The sequence below is a fragment of the Mustela nivalis genome (genome assembly GCF_964662115.1).
Source record: "Mustela nivalis genome assembly, chromosome: 16".
In the NCBI taxonomy this organism is placed as follows: Eukaryota; Metazoa; Chordata; class Mammalia; order Carnivora; family Mustelidae; genus Mustela; species Mustela nivalis.
Window position 1 is genome coordinate 62,209,164 of NC_139035.1, and position 17,576 is coordinate 62,226,739.

Here is a 17,576-nt window from a genome sequence, read left to right on the forward strand (position 1 = left end):
AAGTCAAACTGGGACCCCTGAGGGAGCCCAATGACAGCCAAAAGAAAGGCCAGTCAGGCCAAAACAGATGCCCTGCCAAGGTCTATAGGGATTGAATCAAGCCCAGGAACTTTATAGAACGTGAGAATCCCTGAGCAGCGCTTATCACAGACACCTCTATGCTCCCTATATTCTCAACTCTCCTAGGGTGTAAACTGGTTAAATTTTTTTCAGGGAGATCAAAGGAAACCACTTGACACCAAATGGCAGTAGGAGGTGTGTGTGAGAGAAAGAAGGACTTTGCTGAGAGGGACAAGGTATTTATATGTTGAGCGTTTATATCTATTTTGTCCTATTTTTACCACCAATTAACTCATCATCTTCTCCGCAGCTGGATGCCTCTCTGAATCTAGTTACAAAAGAATCCCATCAAGTCGTGGATCAGAGCATCACCCCAGCTGCCTGGGACCTGAATCTGCGGGACTCAGGAGTGCTTACATGTTTCTGTGGGATGGCTCAGGATTGTAGGCATACCTTCCCCTTTCTGATTAAGTCCCCATCCATTCTGAGCATGGAGATGATGGAGTAAGAGACCCTGACAAGAAATAATATAAGCCAGGAAGGTAGACTTGGAGCCAAGTTCAGAATCTTCAACTTGGGAACTGGATGATCTCACTCAAGAGCTTCCTCCAGATGATACTTACAAATACTCTATCAGAGTCATTGTTCTCAGACCTATTGCCCCAGACTGCAAATCTCTGTTTCCTATTGTGTAAAATGGGAATGGTTTATCATTTACTGCCACATACCATACTATCTAGGGATTCAATGAAGTAACATGTGAGGTCTTGATCTCTAAGAGGCATATATGTGACAGCTATTATTTTGGCTCTGCGCATAATATCATTCCTTAAAGTGTGTGTATGTGTGAGGTGAGGGATGAGGCTGTAAGAGGGGATACTGTGAAATCTTCATCAAATTCTCTCCTATCCTCAGGTTGAACATTTAATTGACAAACACGGTAAATCATTAAATAATTCTTTGTAAATCATTGCAGACTCTTTTGTGTTCCATTTTTCTACATGTGATGAACTAATATGAGAGCCCAGATTGAAGATTTCAGGGGGATTTAACTTACTTCCAGAGCCTTGGCTTCTTGACAACTTTGTTTCTCAAAGTGGGAACCCAGCCTCTTCATTTCCCATCATCTGACTCTCCGGTTCTTACTTTAAGGAGTGAAGCTCCGTGGGGAAACACCGATGACTATGCATCCGATTCCTTCTCATTTGGATCACTTTCTCAGCTCCCGGTTCATTTCCGGAAGCACAGGAACTCCAAGATGTGCAAGAGTCTGGGACAGAGCATTCTCTCTCCTCGCCTGCTAACGAGATAAGTGCAGCAAGTTAAGGCAGCCACAGGAATAACAAACCCTCCAGCACACACTTCCTCTAATCACCATGTTTGTGTTCTTGCCAGTCTGAAAGTGATTTCTGTGATGAAGTGAGGTCACGCTCCATTTCCTCCCCTCCCCTAATTCTGGCCTTCTCAGGAGTATCTGTAACATTTCCTCCTTTCCTGGTAGGGTTTTGCCACTAATTAATGCATTTTTTCTATTGATGGCATTGTGGGCTAGCTTAGGCGTCTGGATCCCATCTGCTACTCTTCCAGAGTCTGAGAGGGCAGTGGGGACAGTGAGGGGTCGGGGGACAGAGTTTATCACTAACCTTCATCTCTGGTGCTTTGTATCTTGGTGAGAAGGTCAGAGATAGAGGGGGAATTAAATATCACTTATGGGGCATCGGAAGCACACCTTCTGATATTTTTACAAGTAATCAATTACTAGTAGGTTTTTACAATAGATTTAATGTCCTGTAGCTCCTAAGGGTGATATAAAGCCCAAATATGGCATGGGAACTTGCAGAGAGAGAAAGAAAAGGAATAAGCACAAAACCTCTGAGGACAAGAAGATCTACATGAGTTCACTTCTATGCCCCTTATTAGGCACCTTACAGGACATCCAGTAACAAGAGTGACCATTTATTAACACCTATCCTATGTCAGCTGCTATGATAGATCTAAGCCTATATCACCTAAGTGTCAGCCCCTGACGGTCCCTAAGTGCTCCAGCTTCCTAAGGTCCTGTCTTTTCACATGGAAGTGACAGCTGGCTTGAATGTCCATCTTAAGTGTATCCGGATACTCAGAGCCCTTCTCCTTGGAGACAAGGAGTCTCAAGGGGCTCATAATTTTTCCATTCCTTCCTGGTTCTCAGTTCCCTCTTTTAAATAATGTATGTGACATTATCTTGCATTTCATTCTGAAAACTAGCAAAACAAATGCAAAAGAAAAGAGTGTAGCAAACCTTCACATTTCAATCACCCAGTTTCAACCATCCATGGTTGAATTTATCTAATCAATTTCTTCCCCTTCCTACCATCACTAGGTCATTTTAGAGCAAATTCCAAACATAGTATTATTACCAGAAGCGATACTGTTTTCATATATATATTGTATTTTATTCAGTATATGTGGCAAACAGACTCTAAGGCGGTTCCCATGGTCTCCATTCCTTGGTGCTCACATCTTTGTATAATCCCCCTCTCTTGAATGTGGGCAGGACATTCTTCTAACCAGATTTACTTCTAACCAATAAAACATGGCACAAGAGAGAGAATGCACATGATGAAGTAACACGAGACTGCAATATCCATCTTGGAGAGTCTGGGAGACTCTCTCCCTTGGTGGCTTTACAGAGGCCAGCTGCAATGTCATGAGCTCTCCTAAGGAAAGGGTCACAGGGCAAGGAAATGAAGGTGGCCTCTAGCTGAGAGTTAACAAGAGACCGAGACCCTCAGTCTGGTAGGTTGCCGAATTCTGCCAGCAGTCACATAAGCTTAGAAATGGACCCTTCCCCATCCTGGTGGACACCCTGACATAGCCTTGCAGAGAACTCAGTTAAGCTGCATTCAGATTTGACCTATAGAAACTGAGATCATACGTGTGTGTTATTTTAAGCCCCTGAATGCATAGTAATTTGTTACATAGCACTAATTAACTACTACAATAAAAGCATAAAGACTTTTTCTTTTTTTTTTTTTAGGGGCACCTGGGTGGCTCAGTGGGTTAAAGCCTCTGCCTTCGGCTCAGGTCATGATCTCAGGTCCTGGGATGGACCTGCATCAGGCTCTCTGCTCAGCAGGGAGCCTGCTTCCCCCTCTTTCTCTCTGCCTGCCTCTCTGCCTACTTGTGATCTCTCTCTCTCTCTCTGTCAAATAAATAAATAAAATCTTAAAAAAAAAAAAAAGAAAAACAAAGACTTCTTTTTTTATTTTATCACAATAGCATGACCACATTGAGAGGTAATTCCTTCATGTCATCAAATATCCAACTTCTCTCCAAGGTTCCCCAGTTACGATTTTCTTTTACAGTTTGTTTATGTAAATCAAGACCTAAAAAGTCTCCATATTACTTTCAGTTGCAATGTTTCTTAAATCTCTTTTAGTTCTGAGGTTACCTCTTTTTTTTTTTTTCTTTACATTTACTTATTGAATAACTGGGTCATTTGTCCTACAGAGTTTTCCACTTTCTAAATCTGTAAAGCTCATTTATTGATTTTATGTTATTTCATTTTATTTTATTTTGAATTCCAGTACAGTTGACATACAGTATATTAGTTCCAGGTGTATAATACAGTGGTTTAACACTTCCATGCATCACCCAGTGCTCATCACAAGAGCCCTCCTTAATCTCCATCAGCTGTTACCCCCATCCCCTTACCCACCTCCCTTCTGGTAACCATCAGTTTGTTGTCTATTGTTAAGTTAACTCTATAGTTAAGAGTCTGTTTCTTGGTCTGTCTCGCTCGCTCGCTTGCTCTCCTCTCTGTCTCTCTCTCTCTCTTTTTCTCTAAAGCTGTTTGACTTTCTATAGTGTTAACATGATCCTTTAGCCCCTATATTTTGAATAAATTTATAGATCCAGAGGTGTGATTAGATACTCTCTTTTTTTTTGAGAGGACAAGATTACTTTCTACATATTGTTGCGTACGTCTGACTGCATCATACTGGAAACTCATAATATCTAGAATCTGCTTTGGGGGATGTTAAGAAAAATCATCGGGTACAGGTATTGTCGGCTTGATCGAATCATTATAAAGTCTCTCAACAACCTTTCACTTAATAAACTTACCTGCCATTAATGATCATTTCCGAGGCCCAATACTTCATTATGGTTACAACATAGTAGAAATAAATTATTGCTCTCCACTTTATAGATTTCCTCTTTCATGTGCTTTCTTTTCCACTTGGGCTCCTGCCTCCTGACATGGTGCTAGGGTGACCAACTTGTCCCTGTTTGCCTGGGATTTCCCTATTTTAAGCACTGAAAGCCCCACATCTAGAGAAATCCTTCTGTCCTGAGCAGACATGGAGGGTTGGTCATCCTACTTGGTGTTGATGCCTCTTCACTTTCCTTTAATGCTTTCTCCTTCTTTTATTACCTGTGTCCAACTCCTCAAACCCTTCTTCATTTCTTAAGTAGTCTTAGCTGACTCTAGCCCATCAGCTTATGCCCAGAGGCCTCACCTTCCAAGTAACCCTTTCCATAATAATCTGCTTCTTAAATAATGAGAGCTCCCACTCTTCCAAAGGAATTCTAAGCTCAGTTCTTAAAGTAACAACTTATTATAGTGCTGCTAGATTTATAACCATCATGGAATATAGGTATTTATATTCCCATTTTAGAGATGAGATCCAAGTAACACATATGTACAAGTATTATATAAATAATAGAGTGTTGCAAGAATGGGGGATATTTCAGTGTAAAAAAGGAAGTGGTAGGAGATTAAGCTCCATTAAAATGGATAGTAAAGGTTTTTTTGTTTGTTTGTTTGTTTGTTTTTTGTGTTTTTCTGTTTTGTTTTGTTTTGTTTTTTTACTTAAGATTTTTGTTAAAGAGTTTGAACCCTACTGCTATGGGCTGAATTGTGTCTCCCTCAAATTCATATGCTAAAGCTCTACCCCCCAGTGTGGTTGTATTTGCCCACAGGGACTTTAGGAGGCAATTAAGATTGAATGACGTCATAAAAGGTGAGATCTAAGCTAATAGGATTGGCAGCCCACACCATACCCACACTATGGAAAAGCCATTTGAGCAGCAAGAAGGCAGCCACGTGTAAGTCAGGAAGAGGGCCCTCAGCAGAACCCAAACCCACTGGCACCCTGAGCTCAGACTTCCAGTCTCCAGACGGTAAGAAAATCAATTTCTGTTGCATAAGACACCCAGTCTATCGTATTTTGTTATGGAAGCCCAAGAAAACTAATACACCTACCTTATAGACAATGTTGAATTACTGGAAGATTTTAATAATGAAAGCAACCTGATCAGATTTGTATTTAAGGAAGGAGAATTTGTGGCAATGTGGAGGGGGGAGCACAAGTTGGGAAGAGTTAGAGGCAAGAAGAAAGTGAGGAGGCTGGGGAAGCTGGCCACATAAGAGTAGGGGGGGTGGTCCTAGAGTGACTAATCTGCATTTTATTCTGAAATGTGTCCTTCAAGTAACTTATCACTGACACCTCACAATCAAGTAGTGGAGTAATGAACTAAAATATCAGAACCATTCTCTTCAACGTTTCTAGAGAGAAATTTTGCAAAGATACAGCTCATGCACCTCCCTGAACTATTAGCACACACAGAGGCAGGAATCACAGGAGAATCTTCTATCAAGTTCATGGTAACATAAGGTCAAACTCCCTAATGTAGAGTTGGGGCAGAGCAGCCTTGTTGAAGGAGGGTTAGAAACTGGAACTAGAATTCTGCTTCCAATTCACTGGTCTCTTCACTGGAACTGTTGTCTTCAGCCTCACAGAAGTTCTGAGAAACAAATAGATCCACCCCGCCATTGAAAGACACATGAGTATGCCTGACTGGGCAGCCAGAGAGGCATCTTGAGAGATACCATGAGAGAAACTAGTAAAGAGGCCCAGGGTTTCCATTCTACCCTCACTCGAGATTCATCACGTTACCTTTGCTGTAAAGGGGAGGGCATCTAAAAAGACACATGAGTGTTAGAGGTAAAGGATCTTATACACCAGTAATTCCATCCTCCATTTCACTGAGCCTCAAAGAGGTACAACAACTAACCCTCAGTTGTGTACAGTGTCTGCACCAGAGCTGGGACTTGGTGTTGGCCTCCTGAAGCCCAGTCCGGTATTCTTGCTACAAACAAAATCTAGACAGCACTCTTCTTATCTCACCGTTGGAAAAGAGAAGCTTAATTCGGGCTGCTCTAAATGTGATTGGCTCTTAAGTTCCCGAAAGAGCCTCAACATCTCTTCATGTCCCCCCAACTCCCTGTGCAAGATATACACACATTGTGGAGACTGCCAACCAGCTATGTTCTGTCTTGCAAAGATTCTCATGGTAAGAGCTTCCTGACTCGAGAAAACAATTCATACAAAGAACACAAATTACTGGGCTCTTTGTCTTTTTCTTCAGATTTCTTAAATCTGTTAAAAAAGAAGGTTCTCTACTTCCATGTCACCATTATACTTTATCACCTAAAAAGAGGAAGACACGAGTTGATGAAAACACCAGATTCCAGGCATCTCCCTTCCCCAGAGGCAATACAGTAGGGGATGAAGTGCATGGGCTCTGGTCAGTGGAAACAAAATGTATCTGTAACATGAAAGCAATTTTTTAAACAATTACTCACTTCCTAGGGCTTTTCTGAGGATTAAATGATGCAATCCCTGCAAGGCACTGTGTCCAGATTCTAGCATATGGTAAGCACCCAAATCAGTAGAGCTTATTTCTCTTAGAATGAAAAAGAAATACGCACAGCTAGCTTCTCTCCAGCAAGGCAAGAATCAAGATTGAAATACCCTGTATTGCTTAGAGAAAGATGTCATGGCAAGAGATTTAATATATTTTATTTTAAAGTAGAAAGTTATGTGGGCAAAACAGATTTATCTTCCAGAGCTTAGTCCCAAAGCCCACATCTTCTTTGAGCAATCTCTACAACATACTTATTATATGGGGGCGCTGCCTGCTTCTGGATTCAGTGATGTCGTCCATCATTACCATGGTAATAATAAGGCCAATAACTTGAACTTAGGTCATAGCAGCTAAAAGGAAGGGTAATCAGTTTGCAAATAATTAAACTGAAATCCATAGCTACTTAAGACTCAACCAAAATTCCTGGGGATAGTTTGTAATCAGCTTAAATCAAGGTAAGTCTTCTAAAAGAACAGAGAATGAAAACCTAAAACAAGCCAAAAATCTAATCATCCTATCTTTATGGTGCATTTACTATTCTGGTGAGTCACAGAAAATTAATAATATCCCAGAGCCTAGAAACAAAGACACAGGCAAAATTCTTTCCATTTAATGGATAAAATTGTGATGATTCTCAAACCTACTTTTTCATGAAAACAAGGCAAATGCATCCTATTTTATGTTGAAAATATTGATCCCTTACATTTTTCTTTCTATAATCTCATAGATTTCAAAGTTAAAGAATTTTAAAAGTAGAAAAAATCTTCCAACACGATTTTATAGATTTTTTAAAAGCCGTATTCAGAGTGCTGATATGATGTGAGCAAGTCCCAGTACTCCTGAGGAACCCAGGGAAGATCAGGACTCCAGTATGCCAAGCCATAATTTGTCTTTTCTATGACACTAGGCTACCTTTATTGAGTCTCTGACATTTTCTTGTTCTGCTTCAACAGAACTTTTCTATCTAGTGAGGAGGTGGAAGATATTGAATCTCTTCCCAGCTGCCCCACATCCCAGCAAAAACAAATAGTGATGTGTGGGGGTTGACAGCATCTTTGAAGTTTCCAAAAATGCCTCTGATCTGAGGGAGGGTACAATCCTTATTTCCATCTTGCAATTATTCTCCTCTACAATCTAACTCCCGCTGAAAAAAAAGAGCCCTTTTTCCCTTCCAAACTTTCTCTTCTCTCCCATGGCCTTTTCAAGCATCTTGCCAGAGAAGCTGGTTAAGAGGGCTCTGTGTGTTCAAGAGATATAAGCAATTGTATTCATGGTCTCTCTCTTCCTTGGCTCACTACCTACAACGTCCACTATTCAGCGTGGTACAATCCAAACTCCTCAACCTCAGGATATACCGTTCCACCCTATCCAAGCCGACTGGTCTGGATTGCCTCTTGCTCGGCTCCCTGGCACACACTGCTTTGCTCTTGTCATCCCACAGGTACAGTGTCTTCTTGCCTCACCACTTCCTGGCACCAGCCTCACTCCTCAATTGGGTCCCCCTTGATCCTCACCAGAAAGGAGGCACAATAATGTTCAGAGCAAGGCAGGCAGCTGTGCCCCACATGTCCATCCGCCACTAACCCCCAGCAGGAGAGTCTTAGACCTGGACTAGCAGAGCTGCCCATGGCTCATGTCTTTCTACCTGCCATAGCAGCCCTTCCCTAAAAGTGGTCTTCTGTCTTGGTCCTTGCTGTTGGGTCCTGGCTAAATTATCCTGCTCACAAGATTAACTCAGGCTTCATTTTTCCCTGTTTCTCAACTTTAACCAACAGCCGGGGCTCCATTCTCTGTAGACTGATCACCAAGACATCAAGCGCCTGCTCAGCCGGCAGACTGAGACCCAGCAAGCGCACTTCCCTGAAGTGGTTCGATGCCAAAAATAACAGCTCCCATCGGTTGTGTTTATTTATGAATTTAATATTTATTTGTAATTTTATTTATATTATTTATTTAATTTGTAGGTGTCATTTATGTTTTATTACAACATTATGAAATGTTTTATCAACATCTCATTAAACCTCATGAGAACCCTGATCATCAGAACATATTCATATTTGAATTTTTCATATGAAGAAATGAATGCTCAGAAAGGTTAAGTAACTTCTTTTTTCCATTTTTTAAATTTAAGTTCAATTAATCAACATATATGGTTTCAGAGGTAGAGGTAGAGGTCAGTGATTCATCAGTCTTATATAATACTCAGTGCTCATTATATATCACATGCCCTCCTTAATATCTATCACCGAGCTACCCCATCCCCAAGCTCCCTCCCCTCCAGCAACCCTCAGTTTCTTTCTTATGGTTGAGAGTCTGTTATAGTTTGTCAATTGTAAGACATTGAATAACTTGGCCAAGATCATTCAGCTTATGAGTTATAATGACATCTTCTTTCAAACATGACCTCAAATCCACCTCCTTCATGAACACTTTCCAATGATTATTTGCTCCTTGGCTCCTGCTCTCAGTCTATGCTGCTGCTTCATGGCCTCCCAGTATCACAAGCTGTAACCATCTGTGTCTCACCCTTCATAATGATCCTCAAGGACAAGGACCTCTTCACAACAAAAAATGTTGACTCCTCCAAAGACAGAGAACATCATAGGAAAGGGTGTTGTTTGACTCATTCGATTTTCAAGCACGCATGAGTGAACTGGGAGGTAGAATGGTTGCTGTTTAGAAATACAGATTAACTCCCCTGTGTGGCCCCTCTGATCAGTGACTCAAGCTTCTTTACAGGATGGGCACAGTAAGTCCTGAGCCTGCAACTGCTTCCTATGGACAGAGGATATCCCACCAGGAAAGGCCCATGGCTTCTTATTCATGAAGCTTCCTGAGAGCAGCAGAGCACAGCATACAAACAGGGAACCACAAAATTTTGCAGTGGGCAGGCATACTATCACTACTTATCAGAAGAGGAGATGGAAGTTCATAGCATTTAAGTAACTTGTTCAAAATCATTCATTAGAAAGAGGCAGAATTAGTTCTCAAACCCAAACCCCTTGTCTCCCATCCACTGCTCCCTGTTACAATACACACTTGCTTTTTCTTGCATGAAAGAACTCAGTGACGCAGGCTCCAGATACAAGAGAGAATGCAGCACAAGAAATTTCCATTTCTAAAGATAAATAGACACTAACAACTTCCAAATTCCCTAGCTAAAAATACTTTGAGACAACGGTGACTAGACCACAGCCTAATGCAGCCTTGATGGAAAGATCATATTATTCTCCAGCCTCCCAAACTCTTTTGTTCCATCAGATGTACATCTCCCTTTGCCTTATTCCCTCTGGGTCACAGGAATTGCACAGACAGTGTCTGAATGACCAAGGGCACCAGGGATCTATGATAATTCAAATACACAAACATAAGGCCTAATTTTAGACTTTCTGAACACAGTGGACATTCTGGGGGTCTGAAGTGCTTCCGTTTCAGTTGTTTAGTCTATGGTTTCTTGTTAGTTAACAGGGTTGGCTTAAAGGTCACCCAGCGCAGTCAGCCCCATCATAAGAAATGGAAGAAGGTCTGAGCAGTGGAAATCACTCAAGCTATGAATTGCATTTGGAAATTGCATCTTCACTAACAGTCAGAAGCCCTATATGTCTTGCTATCTGAGCTTAGAAGCTCATTTGCTGACTGTCAAGGACAAAAAAACTTACTTCTCAGTTGCAGAAAGGGTGAGTCTCTGCTCACTTGCAAAGAGACAGGAAGGCTACTCCCACCAAAAATAGCTTTCTTACCTTCACCTGAGTCACTGGCATTCTATCTCTGGTCTTTGGGTCTTTGTGACCTTTGAAAAAGGTCTCTCCATGGACCCAAGGACAGCAGTGACCTTCATGTGTTTTCACAATACTGCTACAGCATAAGAAGCTGGAATTGTGGTGGGGGGGATGTCTCTGTTAGCAGAGAAGGACCCTGTATATATACTAAACCTTCCAGGGAAGGAGCACTCAGTGAGCGGAAGAGAAGTCTCCACAATGTCCACCAGCCTGGTGAGATGGGTACACTGTACAGAGCCAAGGCAAGCTATGAGAAGCATCCATGGGACACACTTTGTTAAATCCTCCTACTGTGTGCCAGGAAGTGTACTGGCTTGTGTGAAAGCAAAAAGCATCAGTCACAATCTCTATTTTCATAGATAGCACCACCTAAGGGAAAACCAGATATATACTTGAAGAACATATATTGGAATGTAATTTATAAAATCTTTTGGAAGCCCAGAGGCAAGAGCAATGAATTCAGCCCACAGTTGGGTGGAGGAGTCAGAAAAGTCCTGATGGATAAGGGGTCACTAGAATTTGGTATTGAAGGATGAAGATGAACTCATTCCAGGTACAGAAGAATGAGGGAAAGGCAGTCCAGAGAAAACCTATAAACAAAGACAAAGAGATGCAGAAGGACCTATTTGGAGGATAATGGGTACTTTGGAACAGCTCAAGCCAACAAAAGGTTTTGAGCAGAAGGCCTGGGTTAGCTTTGCATGTTAGAAAGGGGATTCTTTTTTTTTTTTTTTTTTTTTTTAAGATTTCACTCATTCATTTGAAAGACAGAGATCACAAGTAGGCAGAAAGGCAGGCAGAGAGAGAGGAAGGGAAGCAGGTTTCCTGCTGAGCAGAGAGCCCCACGTGGGGCTCAATCCCAGGACCCTGGGAGCACAACCTGAGCAGGTCAGAGGCTTTAAACCACTGAGCCACCCAGGTGCCCCAGAAAGGGGATTCTGATGATAGTGCCCGGATGGGGTAGAAGGAGGCATCTGGGCGAAAGATGACCATTTGGAAATTCACCTGTTTAAGTCGACCAGGTGAGAGCAGTGGAAGGCCTGATTAAGGCAAAGGCCATGGGGGAGAGAGGAGAGAACTCCTGTCTGATGTAGACACTGGATGCTTTGGATCGATGTTTTAAAATCATATTTGAAAAATGAACTAAATAGGTGTATGGTTTCCAAGCATGCAAAACACTGTCACCTTCATGATTTGATGTCAGTCATTTCCTAAACACTTTGAAGGAGGCAGAGAAATCATCTTATGATGCTATTTCATCTTATTTTATTCTTCACTTAATCCAAGGTTTCAAGATTATTTTCATAAAATCGAACAAAATACGTTCTTATTTTTTTCTCCATTCCTGTATTAATTTTGTTCTTGTATTTTCTTTTTTTTCTTCCTTACTTTCTATTTTTAGGTGAAGTACAGTTGACATAGATTGTTATGTCAGCTTCAGGTGCACAGCATTATGACGTGATGATTCTATACATTACGCAATGCTTACCACAAGTGGAGCTACCATCTCACTCCATATAATGCTATTATACCACTGACTATATTCCCTATGCTGTACTTTTCATCCCTGTGCCTTAATTTACTATATAACTGAAAGTTAGTACCTATCATTTCCTTCACCTAAGTCTCCTGTCCCCTCCCTACCTCTCTCCCCTCTGGCAACTGCCAGTTTGTTCTCTGTATTTATGAATCTCTTTCTCTCTTTGTTGTTTGTTTGTCCATTTGTTTTATAGATGCCACTTATAACTAAAATCATGTTTGTTTTTCTCTGTCTGACTAATTTTACTTAGCATAACAGCCTCTAGGTCCATGCATGTTGTCACAAATGGCAAGATTTCATTCTTTTTATGACGGAATAATATTCCATTGTGTGTATATGTGTGTGTGTATCTTCTATATCCATCAGTCCACCAGTGGGCACTTAGGTTGCTCCCATATAATGATACTATTTTATAAAGAGATGCTCAGAAGAAACGGAAACCAAAAAAAAAGAAGGCGGGATGTTGTCCAAACCATAGGACCTTCCTCCTGGACAGTGACCCTAAGAGATACAAACAGGAGCATGGATGCATGAGGATGAGGGAATGCGGAAGTGTCAGGAGAACAGAGAGACAATCACAGAGAAGGTGAGATCAACTTCCCCTGGTCTTCCTATCAATACACAACCATGTGTTTGTGTTTCTGACCTGTAAACAAGGAGAAGAAAACCTGCCTTGACTCCATTGTCCTTATATGCCACCATCCCAGTCCTCCAAAACACTGTCCAAACTTGCGGTCTCCAAAGCCTCTCTTTTCATTCTTCCTTGAGCCCATTCTAAAAGGGTTTTCCTCAACCCCCCTCCCTAACAATTCTTGTCAAAGTCATGAAAAACTTCTCTCTATCTAGACTTAATGATTAATTCTCAGCCCTTGTGTCACCTCAACTACACTCAGCTTTGAACAGAGCTGACCACTCCCATCCTTGGCTGCCCTTTCTTCACCAGGCTCACAGGATGCCCACTGTCTTGGTTTCCTCCTGCCTTTTTGATTCCTCCTCCTCTGTCTCTCATGGGTTCTTCTTCTACCCACAACTCCATGTGAGAGTGACCCAGGGCTCCGACAGGGGTCATCTTTTCTAGTGATGCTCACTTCCTGGGAGATCTCAATCACTCACTGGGCTTTAAATTTCTTCTGTTTGCCAAAGACTGACAAATTTAAACCTTTCTACCTTTAATCTCGGTCTCTCACCTGAAGTTCAGACCCATATATTCAGCTTCCCACTCAACACCACTTCATTTTTCTAAGTAAATATCCCAAACTCAATGTATCAAAAACTAAAATTCTAATATCGACACTCCTCCAAAAATGTTTTTCACTCTCAGATATCCCTACTCTTCCAGCTGCTCAGCAAGATTTCCAGGAGCCATCTTTGGCTTTTCTCGCTTACTTCACACCTGATCTAGCATCTGTTTCTGTGTGATCTACCTTCAAAATGCATCTATAATCTAACCACTGCCCACCAGTCCCCCTGATATTACCCTATTCTAAGCATCCATCATTTCATCCCCAGATGACTGCATGTTACAAGGTGAACTCCACTCCTGACACACACAAAAAAGTTAAAGTCCTAACCCCCAGTACCTCTGAATGTGACTTTATTTGGAAATAGGGTCATTGTAGGTGTAATCAAGTTAAGAAAAAGCCATTTAGGAGAGAGCTTAATTTGATAGGATTAGACAGACACACCCAGAGAGAAGGTAACATGGAGACACATAGAGAGGACGGCCATGTGAAAATGGAGGTAGAGATGGCGCCACGCAACCACAAGCCACAGACCTGGAGCTACCAGATGCTGGAAGACACACAAAGGATCCTACCCTAGTGGCTACATACAGAACATGATCCAGCCAGCAGCTTGATTTTAGACCTCCAGCATTCTGACCTGTGGGAGAAGAAAGTATCTGTTGTTTTAAGCCAGCCAGTTTGTGATGTTTTGTTACAGCAGTTCTAGGAAACAAATACACTGCAACAGCCTCCCAACTGTTCTCCCTGCTTCTACTCTTATCCTAAATTTATTCCCAACAGAACAGTGCAAATAATCCTCTGAATATAAATCATACCCTGTCATGTCTCTACTCAAAGCCCTCACCTGGCTTTCTACCTTACTCAGAAGACAATCAAAGTCCTCATAATGTAATGATCTATGAGGCTCCACACGTCCCCATTACCATTACCTATGACCTCACCTTTTACTACTGTCTCTCTCCTGTACTCCCATCCGGCTACCTTCCTGCTCTTCAAACATGGCAGGCATGTTCACATGTTAGCGTCTGTGCTCTAGCAGTTTCCTGGAAGACGATTTCCCAGATAATCACATCCTTCAAACCTGGGCATCAATGTCAAGGACACTTTTAGTCTCTCCTAAAAATCTCCCCCACCCCCTGACACCCCAACCATCCTCATTAATACTGTAGTCTTCTCTGCCCTCATAAATCCTAATTTCCTTCATCCTGATCTGCCTCTTTGTTTACGCCATAGCCCTTACTGTCTCCTATCATACTTTATAATTTTCTTATCTACTTTTTTCATCTTTATTGTCTACCTCAACCCACTAGAATATAAGTTTCAAGAGGCAGATGTTTTTGTTGCTTTTTTTCATTGTTTTATCCTAAGCATCTCAAACAGTACATAGCACATATTGGAATTTAATAATTATTGGTTGAAGTATCAAATTTTTGCTTTATCATTTTTCCTAGAGATAGTCCTAGGTTAAACATTGACTGAAACAGTGGTGTGCATGTGTGTGAGCATGTTAGCATGTGTGTGTGTGTGTGTGTGTGTGTGTGTGTGTGTTGAGGAAGGGATGCAAGTTGGAATTGGGTTTAAATCCCAATCCTGCAATTTCCAATGGGAAATTAAGTGGGGGGCACATCAAATGCTTCAATTCCATCATCGTTGAACAAACCCAATTTAATATATATTCCAATATAATAAAATAATTCTTACATCGCAGAGTTGGAAAGAATAAATTTGAAAATATATTCAAGTGTTCTGGTACACTAGAAAATACTCTAAGAATACTTCAATTAGTAGCATTTTGTGTGTTCTGTTTTTTTTTTTTTTTTTCCTTTGTAGTTCTATTTTTTGTCAACATTCCCTGATTAACCTAGGAATTCAGTTCACCAGGAAGACATGGTATGGGAGAAATGGCATCTGGTTTAGCACTGGACCCTTGTTTTGGCTTGTGGACAGCAGTATATAAAGCCTCTTGCCATAAGGGAGGGCCTTCAGGCGTCCGCAGGGCAAGCTAGCTAACTAGACAATATCATATTGGCCTGGGCTTCCTCTGGCTTTACCTCTGACGTGCACAGCACAATTATCTTTATCCTTCTATTTTTTTATAGCCCTTTTGACTCACTGGAAATGTACCTAAGCCAACTATCTCTCCTTGTGCTTTTTACCGAGCTCCAAATTCAGATGTTCAGTCTAAAGAAATCTTGGCTGAGGTGAAAAATTCCTTTAAACTCATGTGTTCTGAACATTAACTTGCTCAACGATATTCTTGCCAGCCAAAGGAGAAAGTCATACTGATAAGGAAGAGCAGGACCAAAGAGCTCCAAACCCAGAGTTATGATTCTGATACAGTGCTCTTCCCAACGAGGTATGAAAACCTCAGATAATTTGTCCTCTTAACTTAGGTATCTTTGATCTTATTTGTAAGTGGAGGAAGAAAGCTATGTTTATTTTCTCTAAACCTTGAGATTGCCATGCTGACGGTAAAATCCGTCTTTGGATTTAGAGTCCTGGCAGAGTCCACACGTAAGGGGTTCAGGGATATGGGGGGAGCAGGAAGAACTGCAAGAGCGTGGTATGGGCAAGCAGCTCGAGTGACCACCCAGCTCTGAGCTGGATGACGTCCTGCTCTAAAAGGTAGTTCCTTCTTTTGCAAAACAGAAAAATAACACCCACCCCATTACATAAGGTTTAAATCATGTCATACACATGCCATATTCGCTATAGGGCTTTAACACATAACAGAAGCCTCCTGGATGGTAGCAATTATTATAACTGAAATAACCTGGAAGTCACATTTGTAATCACCATTCACCAAAAGAGCCATTTTAACTAGAGAGATAAAGTAGTTGGACTTTTTTTTTAAAGAAATGAGTCTTGTACTAGGCCTGAAGTTTGTATAGAATTTTCACAATTAGAGGTGGACACAGCTGTGTGAGGGGATTTTGTCTTCTGCCATGCTGTGGAGCAAAGCTTGTTCCACTCCCATTCAGCTGTGCAGGTTGAATTGACCAAAGCAATAGTTATAGAGAAACCTAGTCCCCTGTGGGTGGGGCAGGAACTTGTGAGGAAGTATTATACATTGCTAAACCAGGCCCCAGACATGCCTCGCAGATTTTATGGAAAGAACTCTTCTTATGTCCATGGGGGGTTGGATTCAAATGGAAAGTCAGCAGATGCAGTTTATGGACAGAAAGAAATTCATAAGAAAATGATGTCACAAAACTTTCCCCAATTGTCACACTAAGAGGTGTAATCCTCATGCCATCTCAGAATGATGGTGTCCAGGTAATGGGGTTGCTCTCTAATAACAACCAGCTTTTTAGGAGATTCATGAAGACATTTGCCCTTGGTCCTAAGGGCTCTGTTGCAAATAAGTTCTACATTCATATCTCCAGATACCAAGATGAGGTCTTTGATGGCTTTGTCACTGAGCCTCAGGAGAAATCTGAGGAAGAGGGAGAGAAACCTGAAGAAAGACAGAAGACACCTGAGGTCGTACTTGATGATTCTGGAACTTTCTATGATCAGACTGTCAGCAATGACTTGGAAGAACATTTAGAGGAACCTGTTGCTGGGCCAGAACCAGAGCAAGAACCTATCTTTGAAATCCAACAGCAAAATCTGAGCCAGTATTAGAAGAAACTACTCCTGAAGATACGCAGAAGAGTTCTTCCCCAACACCTATGAACATAGATCAGACCATACAGGAAAACTTAAGGACATTTTCTTGGGAATTGGTGACCTTCCATCCAATGGAGCTATTCCAGTTACTGGGATACCACTTCATGTTGTTCAAGTACCAGCTTCATAGTCTTGAATGGAGTCTAAGTCTGAACCTCAAATCCACTGCTGAGGCCTCAGAAGGATCAAAGAATGTGAGAACAACAAGCTAATATTCCTCCCCAGAGGGGCCCTAGACCCATCCATGAGGCCGGTAGACAAGGTGATGCTGAACACCAAAGAATAGTAAAACACCCTGATAGTCACCAACCTGCCCTGTGGGTGGACAAATTGAAACTTCAAGATTATTTTTTCAAAGTTATAGGAATGTGGTAGGACTCTGCATTAACAGTGGCAGGAAATTACCCAGCTTGGGGTTTGTTATATTCGATGATTATAAGCCCCTTAGCCACAGGCCCATCATGTTCAAAGGTGCGTTCCATCTGAATGTGGAAGAGAAGACCTAGGAAGAAGACCATCAAGACAACTGCCAGTGAGGACCTAGAGGCCCTGGAGGTTGGCTGGATGATGGACTGAGCAGCCCTCTCC

General features: G+C 41.7%; 1 pseudogene across 1 annotated transcript; it reads left to right on the top strand.

The window, feature by feature from the left end:
• Nucleotides 1–11,517: 11,517 nt before the first annotated feature.
• LOC309849969 (ras GTPase-activating protein-binding protein 1 pseudogene) lies at nucleotides 11,518–16,943 on the top strand (annotated as a pseudogene). The gene is made up of 2 exons: nucleotides 11,518–11,554; nucleotides 16,244–16,943. The product of its transcript is annotated as a ras GTPase-activating protein-binding protein 1 pseudogene (transcript).
• The last annotated feature ends 633 nt before the right edge of the window (nucleotides 16,944–17,576 follow it).